The sequence below is a fragment of the Hyaena hyaena genome, unplaced genomic scaffold (genome assembly GCF_003009895.1).
Source record: "Hyaena hyaena isolate Hyena2069 unplaced genomic scaffold, ASM300989v1 scaffold_333, whole genome shotgun sequence".
In the NCBI taxonomy this organism is placed as follows: Eukaryota; Metazoa; Chordata; class Mammalia; order Carnivora; family Hyaenidae; genus Hyaena; species Hyaena hyaena.
In genome coordinates, this window is record NW_024080963.1 from 516,240 (window position 1) to 529,380 (window position 13,141).

At 38.6% G+C, this 13,141-nt stretch overlaps 1 protein-coding gene across 1 annotated transcript in view; it reads left to right on the plus strand.

Moving 5' to 3' along the window:
* Window positions 1–5,234: 5,234 nt before the first annotated feature.
* Window positions 5,235–13,141, plus strand: part of CLGN (calmegin) — a 51,897-nt gene continuing 43,990 nt past the window's right edge. The window contains exon 1 of the mRNA XM_039249151.1: window positions 5,235–5,374. The gene's annotated coding sequence lies outside the window, so the exon portion shown is untranslated. The remainder of the gene's footprint in view (window positions 5,375–13,141) is intronic.

The following is a 13,141-nucleotide window of genomic DNA, read 5'->3' on the forward strand; positions in this document are numbered from 1 at the left end:
TTATTTGGGAATGTTTTCTTTTTTTCAAATATGTTGGTTTTTGCCATCTTTTACTGTTGATTTTTCATTTAATTGCCTTGTCAGTGGATTTTATCTGTGTGATAAGATTTGAGAATTGTTAAGAACTCTTATGTTTCATATAAATTTGAAAAGAATGTATAGTGTCTGTGCACTCTCTTTAAAATATGTTGCATTCATTTGTTTTTTATAAATGTGTTTTGTGCTTTAAAAATGTCTTCTTAAATATTCCCAGTCATTGGGTGCAGATTTCTCTTATATCAGGCTTTTTAATTTACTTATTCAGGTTTTTAAAATCTTGCTAATTTGTGTCCGCTTGATTATCAGTTTCTTATAGGAGTCTGTTAAACTCCACTATTCTTGTTATGCTGTTGAGTTTTACTTTATTTATTTTCAAAAATAATAATAAATAATTTTTTCCTTCTTATTCTTAGTATAAAATTTGAAAATTGTACTTTTACTACATATTATCTATCCCTGAGTGTCAAAACTTTACATGCTTACCTCAGTATCAACTGTCTCACATATCAACATATAAAAAGAATATGAAAGATGAACTGTTTAATGTGTCCATTTTATTCTCTCCTTTTAGAAGAGAAGGAGCAATATGTCAAGTATATTTCAGTGAAGCTGGGGTGGGGTGGTGGGGATAGGCAAGGAGAAGAAAAGACATTACGTGTATGTTACCTGTGGCAGATGTTAGGAAAAAAAAGAGAGAAGTTGAAGAGAAGCCTTAAAGATTCAACACCTAACTGTTGTCCTTAATGAAATGATTCCAGAACACAGAGTTTTGGTAGTCAACACAAAGCATTTCCAGAAAATGTTCCTAGTGTAGCCAGGAGAGACACCCCCAGTTTTTGTCCCCATTGCTTCTGCCCAAATGCTGAATGTTTGGACCATTTCACTCATTTGCATGGCCCCTGGTCTGAGATATCTGAGAAAGGGGTGATTTGGAGAATCCCTGACACTCATCTGGCATATAGCAGAGCAAATAGCACTTATTGCCTGTTCTGGGCATTGTTTTATAACATTCATACTGATTTTACTTTGTAAAGTCCCTTTCCTACAAGCATATATATGAAAGCACATGATATATTTATGCACTTGGCTCAACATAATAGATGAGTTTGTAGAAACCATATTCAGAGAAGTTTCTACTAAAATCTTTTTCTTCCCCCTCAAACACTACTTTTGAAGTAAATGGAAGCTCTGCAAACTTTGGAGACATGATAGGTGAAATTCTCTCTTACAAAAAATTCAAGTACTGAGATAAGCTATCAACAACTGCACTATTTACTATTGAAGTAAATAGTAACATGGTAATATAAGCAATATTAGTAGTAATAGTAAATGTGACTACACTCTTGGAGAGAGGGAGAGAGTTAACTGTCTACCAACATAGGTGTGTACCAGTACCTGAGGGTTTGTTGTATACTCTTATATGGACCTTCCATTCTGTGGTAGGATTGCAGCAATTATGAACAAATAATGGGAGCTAAATCTGGGCAGGCATTTTCCTATGAAAACTAATTACATTTTTAGATGCTGCGTTATTAATAACCAGTCATAGACAATGAATTACGAGAAAATTTATATGAGCTGATAGGTTTTTGTTTTGCTGATATTAGTTTTCTTTCTAAGCCCAGATAAAATGAGGATTTCTTAGAATGCAGTTTACCAAAACTGATGTGAGTAGAGACAGAAAGCTTAAATCAATGAATTCTCATAGAAGAAATAGAGAAATTTATTGAGAAATTATAAGCACAAAGATACACCAGGCCCAGATGATTGCACAGGGGATCTTAACTAAACTTCCAGAAACCAGGCAGTCCCAATGTTTTAACACTGTTTCAGAGTATAGCAAATAAAGGAAAATTTACACATTCTTTTAATGATGTAAGTATAACATGATGGTCCTAATAATGGTGGTACAAAAAAGGACACCACAGTCCTATATCATTTATGACAGTTGATACAAACATCTTAAATGCAATATTAGAAATAAATTCCCAAGCCACATTAAGAAAACAACATACCATCACCTGGTTTCTTAATACCAGAGGTGCAAGAATCTGAGTAGGCTTCTTACTAACAGGTCTAAGAAGAAAAAGCAAATGATTGCCTCTACAGATGCTGAAAAAGACCCTTGAAGAAAGCAAGACCTATTTTCAACAAGGAATATTAAAGAAAATTGCAATGAATGGATACTTTCTTAACATGATAAAATTAAGGGCTAGATAAACACATATGAAAAATACATATCTAAAATATATGTCTAAAATTATTAGTTTATTTGAAATTAGAATCTCATGGGGTGTCGTGTATTTTAATTTACTAAATCTGATAATCATAAATACAATGTATGTACCTCAACCCTAAAAATGGCTCTTTATTTAATGGGGAAACACTGGAGGCATTTCTACTAACATCGGAAAACAGAGCAAATGATCCCCCTATCTCCACGACTGTTACACTGTTCTGGCCATATTAGCCAGTGAAATTTGATAAGAAAAAAACAGTTATAGGCATAAGAGTTGGAAAATAAAAAGTAACATTCTATTTGAATAAGTCAGGGGACTTAATCACAAAACTAATTCAAATAAAATAATTCAGGAAGATATCAGGATATAAATTTAGCATTCAAAAACTAATAACTTCCTGGGTGCCTGGGTGGCTCAGTCAGTTGAATGTCAGACTCTTGATTTTAGCTCAGGTCAAAATCTCAGGGTCATGGGATCAAGTCCCACGTCAGGCTCTGTGCTAGGCATGGAGCCTGCTTGAGATTTCTCAGATTCTCTCTCCCTCTACTTCCTCCCTTCCCATTCCTGCTTATGTATATGCTCTCTCTCTCTCTCAAAAATAATTACATATATATATATAAATGAGTAACTTCCTAAAAGTGAAAATAAACCCTTACATTATATGATGAATGAGAAAACCTCTTTTATAATAGTAGTGAAAAAGATTTAGGAATAAACCTAGGAAGAAATGTACAAAACCAGGAAACTTTTTGGAAGTGATTGGAAGTATCCTGTATTTTGATTGTGGAAGTGATTTCAAGTGTATACGCCTGTCAAAACTCATCAAATTGTAAACTTTAAATGAATTGTATTTACTGTTAAATCTCAATAAAGTGGATCTAAAGGTAAATTACTGTGCAAAACCTATATGGGGAAAGCTATGAAAAAACGCCTAAAGATGGAAGAAGAGACTCAAGCAAATAGACCTCTCTCCTCTAGGATAGGATATCTCATCAAAATGTTAGTTCTTCCTAATGTAACTTAAAATTTTTTTGTGATTCCAATAGATATGCCAGTATTCCTTTTTTTCCTGGAGGTTGCCATGTTGATGTTCAAGTTCATACGGAAAAAAGCATTCAGGGATATCTAGAAAAGCACTGAAAAGAAAGCACTAAGACGGCATCTGGAACAACTAGATATTAAAACATTTTTCAAAGCCTCTATAATTAGTGTGATACTTTGTACTAGCACTTGAGTACACAATTCAGTGAAATAGAATAGAAAGTCCAGAAATAATACCCAAGTACATATGGATATTTAGTAAATGATAAAAAGCAGTATCTTAAATCACTGGGCAAAGAGATATTCTGATAAATGATATTGGGGCAAGTGGATAGCTATTTGAGGAAATATTCACAAGTTAAACAAAAACTGTAAATGAGTCAGAAATAATAAAATTACACAAGTATTAAAATATAGATGAACCTTGAGTAGGGAAAGGTATGCTATGACTCAAAATCTGGACGCAATAAAAAGGAAACATTGCCCTTGTGCATAAAAATTTATTCAGCCTCACAAGTAAAAATTAAAACAGGGCAGGTGCCTGGGTAGCTCAGTGGGTTAAAGCAACCAACTTTGGCTCAGGTCATGATCTTGCTATTCAAGAGTTCAAGCCCTGTGACAGGCTCTGTGCTGACACCTGAGAGCCTGGAGCCTGTTTCAGATTCTGTGTCTTCCTCTTTCTCTCGCCCCTCCCTTGCTTGTGCTCTGTCTCTCTCTCTCTCTACCAAAAATAAATAAACATTAAAAAATTTTTTTTAATTGAAACTACACTGAGGTATCAATCATGAGGTTGACAAAAATTCAAATGCTTGACAAATGAGTTCTGTTGGGTAAGGTCATGTGGAAATAAACACTCTTATACACTGTTTATGGGGATACAAAATGATGTAAGCCCTGAGGAGAGGATTTGGTAATGTATAAGAAAACTACATAGCACTTAAAACCACACTACATCATTGACTGGCCTCTAGAAAGACTAAGATTGACCATACTATGCAATAGTGAAAATGTACTGTAGCTGGAACTCGCATACATTATGGTGCGTATGTAAAACAACCATTTTGGAAAATAGTGCAGCATTTTCTTAAACAGTTAAACTTATGCGCACTATACATCCCAAACATTTCAATTCAGTCAAGATTTCCTATCAAAGTATTAGCAAAATATGCATGATCCATCATCAATGGGGGCAAAGAAACTCGAGATTCAGTATTACCTTTATGTTGTACTTTTGTTTTTTGGTGTGTTTGGTTAAAAAAAAAAGTACAGACTCTGAGTGAGACGGGCCTGGATTTGAACCCTATTTCCACCATTTGTTAGTCAAAGATTCAGGCAAGTAACTATCTTTAATTTCTTCACCAGGGTTGTTGTGATGGTTAAATGAATCGATGAATGTAAAACCCCTGGAGAACAGAGAGCACAATAAATGTTAGCAATTTTGGAAAGAAAATAATGTACTTATTACGCTAACATTTAATAGGTCTATACTTATCCACACCCCCACACGAAATAGGAAGCCTCCCTGCTGAGCACAACCACCTCTCATCTCTTAACATGTACAACTCTAGGAAAGGCCTGGGGTACTAACTGTATACTGTTCAAAAATGTGAGTTATATAAAACTCAGGATCCATTTATGTGTAATAGCAGGCACAACCCCTCTGATTGCAGACAGGGCAGGTGCTCTTTGGGAGAAGAAAGTCTTCGGGCTAATAGAGAGGCAGTCGTCCCCGTCCAGCCCAGGAACCGGGTCCAAGCACCACAGGCAGCGGAGCGGGCGCGAAGCCCGAGGGCGTGCCTGAGGGCCGGCTCCGCAGCTGCAGCCGGGCCTCGCTGGACAGCGCGCCTCCGCGGCGGTTGAGCCCCTCCATGCAGGTGCGCCCTGCACGCGCCTCCGGCCACCGCCTCCTCCCCGCCTGCGGCCGCACGCGCATGCGCGGTTAGCAGTCGCTGCTGGGCGGCCGCCGGCGGGATTGGTCTGGGGAGACGCGGGGACCTAGTGGCAGCGACTCGGACATCTGAGCTGCCACTGCTGGAAACGAGCCCGCAAGACAGGTGCGTGGGCAGTACGCCGCTTTCCTGCTGCCCTTTGTGCTCCGGCTGGAGTGAGGAATCGGGAGTCGTTGCTTCTCCGCCCAGGGCGGGGATTCCTGGGTCGCACCCTTTGCTTTGGCGACTCGCCAGGCTGAACAGGTTGGGGTCAGGTGACGGGGTGGTTCTTGAGTTCTGGGATGGAGGTGCCCCGAGCGAGGTTCTTGGGTGGGCTCTCCCGTCCTCGAGAGGAGAAAAGCCACCCAAGGGCGGCTGGAGTTGATGGCACATCGGGTCCGTTGGGTCCTAGCGAACCGCTGTGTCCACCTGCTGCGCCGAGGCGGGGGCTGGGGCGCAGAGAAGGCTGGTGTCCTCTCCCTCCCGGCCTGCCCCCGAGGGCTTGAGGGGCCCCAGGGAGCCGAGTCCGTTATTCCAGCGGTTACAATCTCAGCCCCGTTCCAACAGCTCAAGTCCCGGTGAGCGCTCGCGAGGGGTGTACGAAAGGCCCGGGCTTGTCTGGGCGCGGTTCACCCCACCCCGCCAGTTTTCACAAAATCGGGAGCAAAAACAGAAAAAGGCTCAGTTTACGCAAGTCCTACCCTTGTAAAGAAGAAGAGACTCAACTCTCTTTGCGGTGTTGGCCTATAATTCCTGGCCACTCCCTAGATGCGCTGCTGGGAGCTCGGTGTGCGCCGCCGGGGACCGAGCTAAAGAGTTGGGTTGAATCCTAATTACTGTAGACTCATTATCGCCTAAAGCCTGTTTACGATCTCTATCAAGACACTTTAGCTGATAGTATTTATAGCATCGCCCAAGTAACAAGAGGAAGGCATTTGCTTGGTATTAAAAGCAGATGTCAACAAAGCTCAGAAGGGTAGGTGGGGTGGCAAGGAGTGAGACCCTAAATTGAATGGCCATGGGAAGAAGTCTCAAATTAGAAGAGTTAATTTATTTTGCAGCTTTTTGTTGCATAAAAGCCATAAGCCATCAAAACACTGATGTAGTCTTAAGATTTTCTTAAAATATTTTTTAAGAAAAAAATTCTTAAAATTTTTACATCACTCTAGGTCATTTAATCACTAGAGGTGGCCTTCCGTTTGGTCGTTGTAGGTTGTCCTCTTTTCACTTCACAGTTTGCCTTCACATTTAATTGGTTTGGTCTTCCAGTACCATGTAGACCTATCTCAGATGCCTCGGAACGAGATAATCTATATTAGGGGCGCTTGGGTGGCTCAGTTGGTTAAACCTCCAACTCTTGATCCCCGCCAGGTCATGATCTCCTGGTTGGTGAGTCCCGGCCCCATCTCTGGCTCTGTACTGACAGAGTGGAGCCTACTTGGGATTCTCTGTCTCCCTCTCTGCTCCTTCCCGCCCCTCAAAAATAAAACTTTTTTTTTTAATTTTAAAAAAGATTATATTATCTAGTTGATAAAGTTAATTATTGTATATGAATGATTTAAATATGTTGATGGACCTCTAGAAATTGAACAGTGCTATAAGTTAGCCTTACTGCTTTTCAGTACCTAGTCAGTTTTAGTGCTCTTAATTAGAAAGCTAGAATTCTCCATTTCAATGGACCTTTAAATCATATAGTTTAACTCTTTCACGTGACAAAATGAAAAACAAAACAAGCCCTAAGCAGTTTTAACCTCTTGCCTTTTTAATAACAGAACTAGGAGTTTGGTGTGATGGTACCAAGTTCAGGGTACCTTCTATTATATCATTCTGTAGTTGGGTTTCTCCTGAAGCTGCAGGACAACTAAAACTTTAAAAATAGTGATTTTGAAACACCACTTTTGAGGCATACCAGTGTTGGGGGAGTCCACAGGCAGCCATTGAAACTGAATAGCAGAAAGGCATCTCAGTTATAAGATATAGCATACAGAAAAGCATTAATGTATTACATAGTTGAGTGTTGGAGAGAAAAGTTTTAAAAAGACAGAACTTATGATTAGAACTACAGAGAACTACTGTACATTTTTATAAACAGACTTGTTTTAGAAAACTCGTGCTAGAGAGAAGGTGGAGGATAGATTGGGAGATTGGCAAGACTGGAAGTGAAGAGGAAAAGTGGGAGTTTGTTACTCATCTTCAGAAATGATAGGTTCCTAAATCAGGCTGTGTCATGGGGATGGAATGAGGCATTTAAGAAATTCCCAAATGCATTCAGTTACTAATAACATGGGGGATCAGTGAGAAAGATTAGTCTTGTGATAATGGCAAAGTAACCCAACTGATTTAGCTGACTGGAGGTACGGTAATGGAGGAAGAGAAATGTGTTCAGGAGATCAGAGAAACAGGTTTGGGAGGAAAGACCAAGTTCAGATTAGCAGAAGCTTTGGGACATCCTTGAAGATGGATTGTGATTTGAAATCAAGGAGTGCTTTTTGAGCTGTGGATAAGATTTGGGAGTCTACTTACCTAGTTATTATAGGTAGAAGTCAAGAGTATATATAATGGAAGAAGAGAGCCTGGGGATGGAACCCTAACCCTAAGGAATAGTAACATTTGCAGAAGACTGGAGAAAGTGCCCATGAGGAAGGCAGAGAAGAAGAGAATCAAGAATCAGGAATGGTGACATAAAAACCAAGGGACAAGATGACACCAAGAAGAAAGCAGTCAGGAGGAGCAGTAGGCGATAGAATTAAAAATGTTCTTGCACTTATTAAGACTTTGTTAGTAGCAACATTTTCAAAGAAGCTGAATCAGGAATAATGAAAGTATTAGTTTTCATTGCTGCCACAACTAATTACCATAAATGTAGGATCTTAAAGCAATACAGATTTATTTTCTTACAGTTCTTTAGGGCAGAAGTCTGACACAGTCTCACGGAGCTAACATCAAGGCATAGGCCAGGCATCACTGCTTACTAGAAGCTCTGGAGAAATTCTGCTTCCTTGTTCATTAGGTTGGTGGCCAAACTCTGTTTCTTGTGGTTGTAGGCCTAAGGTTCCTGTTTGTTGACAGTCAGCTGAGGGCTGTTTTCAGCTTCTAGAGACTACTCACATTGCTTGGCTCACAGCCCCCTTCCTACCTCTTCAAGTTCTCTCTGGTGGGTGGTGTTCCTCTTACTCTTCAAATCTCTTCTACCCATCTCTCAAGGACTTCCTTTTCTACTTTTCAGGGCCCATGTAATTATATTGGGCCCACCTGGATAATCCAGCATAGTCCCTTTATTTTAGGGTCAGCTAATTAGCAACCTTAATTCCACCCTCAAAGCCCGTTTTGCTATGTGAGGTAACATTCACAAGACCCAAGGATTAGAGTGTAAACATCTTTGGAGGAGGTCTTTATTCTGTCTACCATAGGAAATTAGATGTATTAACAGTTAATGAAAACATAGCTTCTAGCTTTTGTTAAGAAGAAGAGATACCTCGACATACTTCTGTTATCTGGCATGTGATAGTTATAGTTTCGATAGTAAGCCAATTATCTTCTTAAGTGTCTTAAAATTTATGTGAGCATTGTAAAACTTTAAAGGATCATAGTAATGTAAGGTGTTACCATGAAGTTTGTAGTTTTTATATTTTTATATAGTCTTAAGCTGCTTTAAAATCTCTGCTGGAAATATTTTAAAAGTCATTTAAACTATATATGCATAAGTCATAGTTTGGATATACATAAAAATTGGATTTTCAAGTATAAAACCCACAGAAACCGGTTGTATGTCTAAAGGATGGAATAGAACATATTTAACTTTACATTTATTTCTTATTTTTGAGTGAGAGAGAGAACGCACACAAGCAGAGGAGGGGCAGAGAGTGAAGGTAACACAGAATCTGAAGCAGTTCCCCAGTTACTTAGAACTTATTTAGAACTTATTTACTTTTCTTTTTTTTTTAAAAGGTTTTATTTTTAAGTAATCTTTATACCCAGCATGAGGCTCAAACTCACAACCCTGAGATCAAGAGTCTCATGCTCCATCATCTGAGTCAGCCAAGCACCCCAGAACTTATTTACTTTTCTCTCACTTATTATGGTTTTCATGTAATACCTGGGCTATTTGTTTGATGTCTGCTTTTTATCCTAGATTAGAACCTCCTTCAGATCAAGGGCTATGTACATTATGGTAATTACTGTAAATTCAGCGTCTAAATTAATTCCTGGCACATAATTGGCAGTCACAAATATTTGTTAAAAGAATTTGTGAATGGTGAATTTTATTATCTGTCAGCTAACCTTCCCTGAATTTCTGGGCACATCAGCCATCACGATTAATAAATCCTTGATGCAACTTATTCTGAAGCATTCCCGTTTCTTCTGTGAGGAAATAACTGCATTTCAAATGGAGTCTCGCAGCTTCTTTGGAAGAAGGCTGACATCTAAGATGCCGCTATTACCTGCCTCTCTACCTCATTTGTGATCTTTCAAAGTGGATTTTCTATGTGTTACATAGAAAACTCTAAGAATGCCCTATAATTGTGGTGAGAATTTGTGCAGTTTGATTTTTGTGATATGGTAACGCAAAACCTTTTAATCTGATATTTTTGTTTACTGTCTTTCCTAGTAAATTATGAATTGGGTTGTTAAAATGCTGTCTGTAGCAAGATTCTGAAATAACTCATAGTGAGAGATGTTTCTTCATATAGAGTAGAAATTAAAAATATTAATTTCCCCATATTAAATTAGATCATAAAATTGCAAACTTCCTGGACCATTATCTCTTTTCTCTACAGAAATATGTTTATTGTGATAAGTTTTACCAATGTTTTAACAAACTTTAGAAGGCCAGTGTTAGAAGTACTGATATAACGGGGCGCCTGGGTGGCTTAGTCGGTTAAGCGTCCGACTTTCGCTTAGGTCATGATCTCGCGGTTCGTGGGTTCGAGCCCCGCGTCGGGCTCTGTGCTGACTGCCAGCTCAGAGCCTGGAGCCTGTTTCTGTCTGTGACTCCCTCTCTCTCTGACCCTCCCCTGCTCACGCTGTCTCTCTCTCTCTCTCCTAGAAATAAACAAAATATTTAAAAAAAAAAAAAAAGAAGTACTGATATAACTATTTTTCTCTCAAGACAATAAAGACATTTATTATGTAAGGATTCAGTCCATACATTTTTCTAGCACTGAATTCTAAAAGAGGATTTTTCTCTTTAAAGATCTTGTAGACTTTTGTAGACAATGAAAACTCATTTTATTTTTGGCTCTCCTTTAATTGTGTAGAAATCATTTTGCTAAATGTATTGCTGCAGTACTACATCAGCAACAAACTCATCCTAGCTGGTTGCTTAGTAATATCTAGTCCCTCCGCCACCTGACCTTTTTTTCCCTCTTATGTAAGCATTCATTCATTCATTCTGTACACATGTATGTGTTCCTGTTTACCACATGCCAGCTCTCTTGGGTACTGCGAATACAGAAATGACAAGGAGTTCCAGTCCTCAGCAACCTTATACTTCTGTCTGTTTTTTTTGTTGTTGCTGTTTTGCATGATACCTCAGGCTATTTTTTGGAACTATGTAGAAGTAGTCTAAATCCTAAATACATAGGTAAGTATAATTTTATTTAACATTACTTTTAAAATGAGCCTAGTATGACCAAAATAATACTTTTATATCCAGGATTTCATCTCTGTTCATTTCACTAATCTCAGACCTCAGTAGTTTCTCACCTTCTAGGATCAGATCCAGACTTCTTGGAATGTTTTGTAGTACTGCGGTGTCTGAACTCCCAGAAAGGTGTTATTTTCAACTATTCTTTCTGCTTTTTCGGTTCTTTTTCTACTGTTTGCTATATTGCTTGAGGTATTTTCATTATTTCTCTGTTTTTCTGATTTAGAAAAAAAAATGCCTGGTTTTAGTCAAAAGTATGTATTAGTTAAGGTAGTGCTCAAAGAGAAAATAAAACCGTCCCGGAGACCTAACAACAATTTCTGGTTGCTGGCATTCTGGAGGAGTGTGTCAACTTGACTGAACCACGAGGTGCTCAGATATATTTAGACATTATCCTGGGTGTGTATGTGAGGGTGTTTTGGGATGAGGCTAAAATTTGAATGATAGACTGAGTGAAGCAGATTGCCCTGCCCAGTATGGGTAGGCTTCATCCAGTCAGTTGAAGGCCTGAATTGAACAGAAAGGCTGACCCTCTGGTGAGGAAGAGGGAATTCCTCCTGCCTGACTGTTTGAGCTGAGACTTCAGTCTTTTTCTGTCTTTGGATTTGAACTGAAGCATTAGTGGTGTGTGAGTCCAGGGCCTGCTGGCTTTCAGACTGGAACTTCTACCAATGGCTTTCCTGGCTCTCAGGCCTTCAGACTCAGACTACAACTATGTCATTGGTTTTCTGGGTCTTTCAGAAAACTTCAAGGAAAATATAGTCCAGTAATGTCCCCTGGAAAAAGAGAAGAAAACTTGGTGATCAGCTGGCAGTCTCTTTCACACTTTACAACAATTATTGTGATTGTTTTTTCTTTTAACGCTCTAGCAGCTACCTTCGATGTGAGAGTGAGCATTACTTCAATACCAGTAAATGAGCTGCACTTTATAATTTGTGATTGCGGGCTCACAGTGGAGATTCAATAGAACTTTTAGGTAATATTGCTTAAACTCTTTGAGGTATGTCAGGCTGCTTTGTCTTGGTTTCAGAGATTATTGAGAATGGCATCTCATGCTTGGCCAAAGTTACGTATGCTTTAATTTGCTATTGAATCAGTGCAGAAGCAATGCAGAGAACATATATGAGATGAAGGGCACATGAAGATGGGTGTATTTCTCTAGTGCGTCCCTTCTACCTCATGAAGGCACAAATGCTTAGAACCCGAGGGCCTGCCCTCTTTTATATGTTTATAAGTGTAAGTAGAGGGGATAGTATCAACATTAAATGTTCTGCCTTATACCATATAAACAAGTGCTGACTACACTAAAATTGTATAATTTAGGACAACCATATAAATCAATAAGGAAATAGAGGACTTGAACAACACTGTATACCAATTGGACCTAATAGACATATACAGAACACTCCATCTAACAAGAGAAAGAAAAATTAATACCAATCAATTGAAATAAATATTAATACCAGTCTTCCTCAAACTCTTCCAAAAAATAAAAGAGTAGAGAATACTTTCAAAGTCATTCTATGAGAGCAATGTTACCCAGATACCAAAGCCAGGAAAAGACACTGCAAGGAAAGTACTCACCAATATCCCTGATGAATAATGATACAAATACATTTTTTAAGTTCATTTATTTATTTTTAGAGAGACAGAGACAGCACAAGTCAGGGAGGGGCAGAGAGAAAGGAGAAGAGAGAATCCTAAGCAGGCTCTACAATGCCAGTGCAGAGCCCATTACAGGGCTTGAACTCATGAAACAGCAAGATCATGATCTGAGCTAAAACCAAGAGTCAGACGCTTAACCAACCGAGCCACCCAAGCTCCCTGAAGTAATTATTTTTCTTAAGTACACATGGAATATTTTGTAGGATAGACCATACGTTAGGCCAAAAAACATATCTTAATAAATTTTTTAGTGACTGAAATCATACATAGTATTTTTTCCAATTACAATGTAATAAACTTAGAAATCAATAGCATAAGGAAAACAGGAAAATCCACAAATATTTGGAAATTAAACGACACACTCTTAAACATACCAAAAGGTCAAAGAGGAAATCATAAGGAAATTAGAAAATATCTTGAGATAAATTAAAACAGAAACGCAGCATACCAAAACTTACGGGATACAATGAAAGTTTTGCAAAAAGGGAAATATATAGCTATTGATGTTTACATTAAAAAATAAAGATCTAAAATTTACAACCTAACTTTATACCCTTAAGGAACTAGAAAAACCCATATGA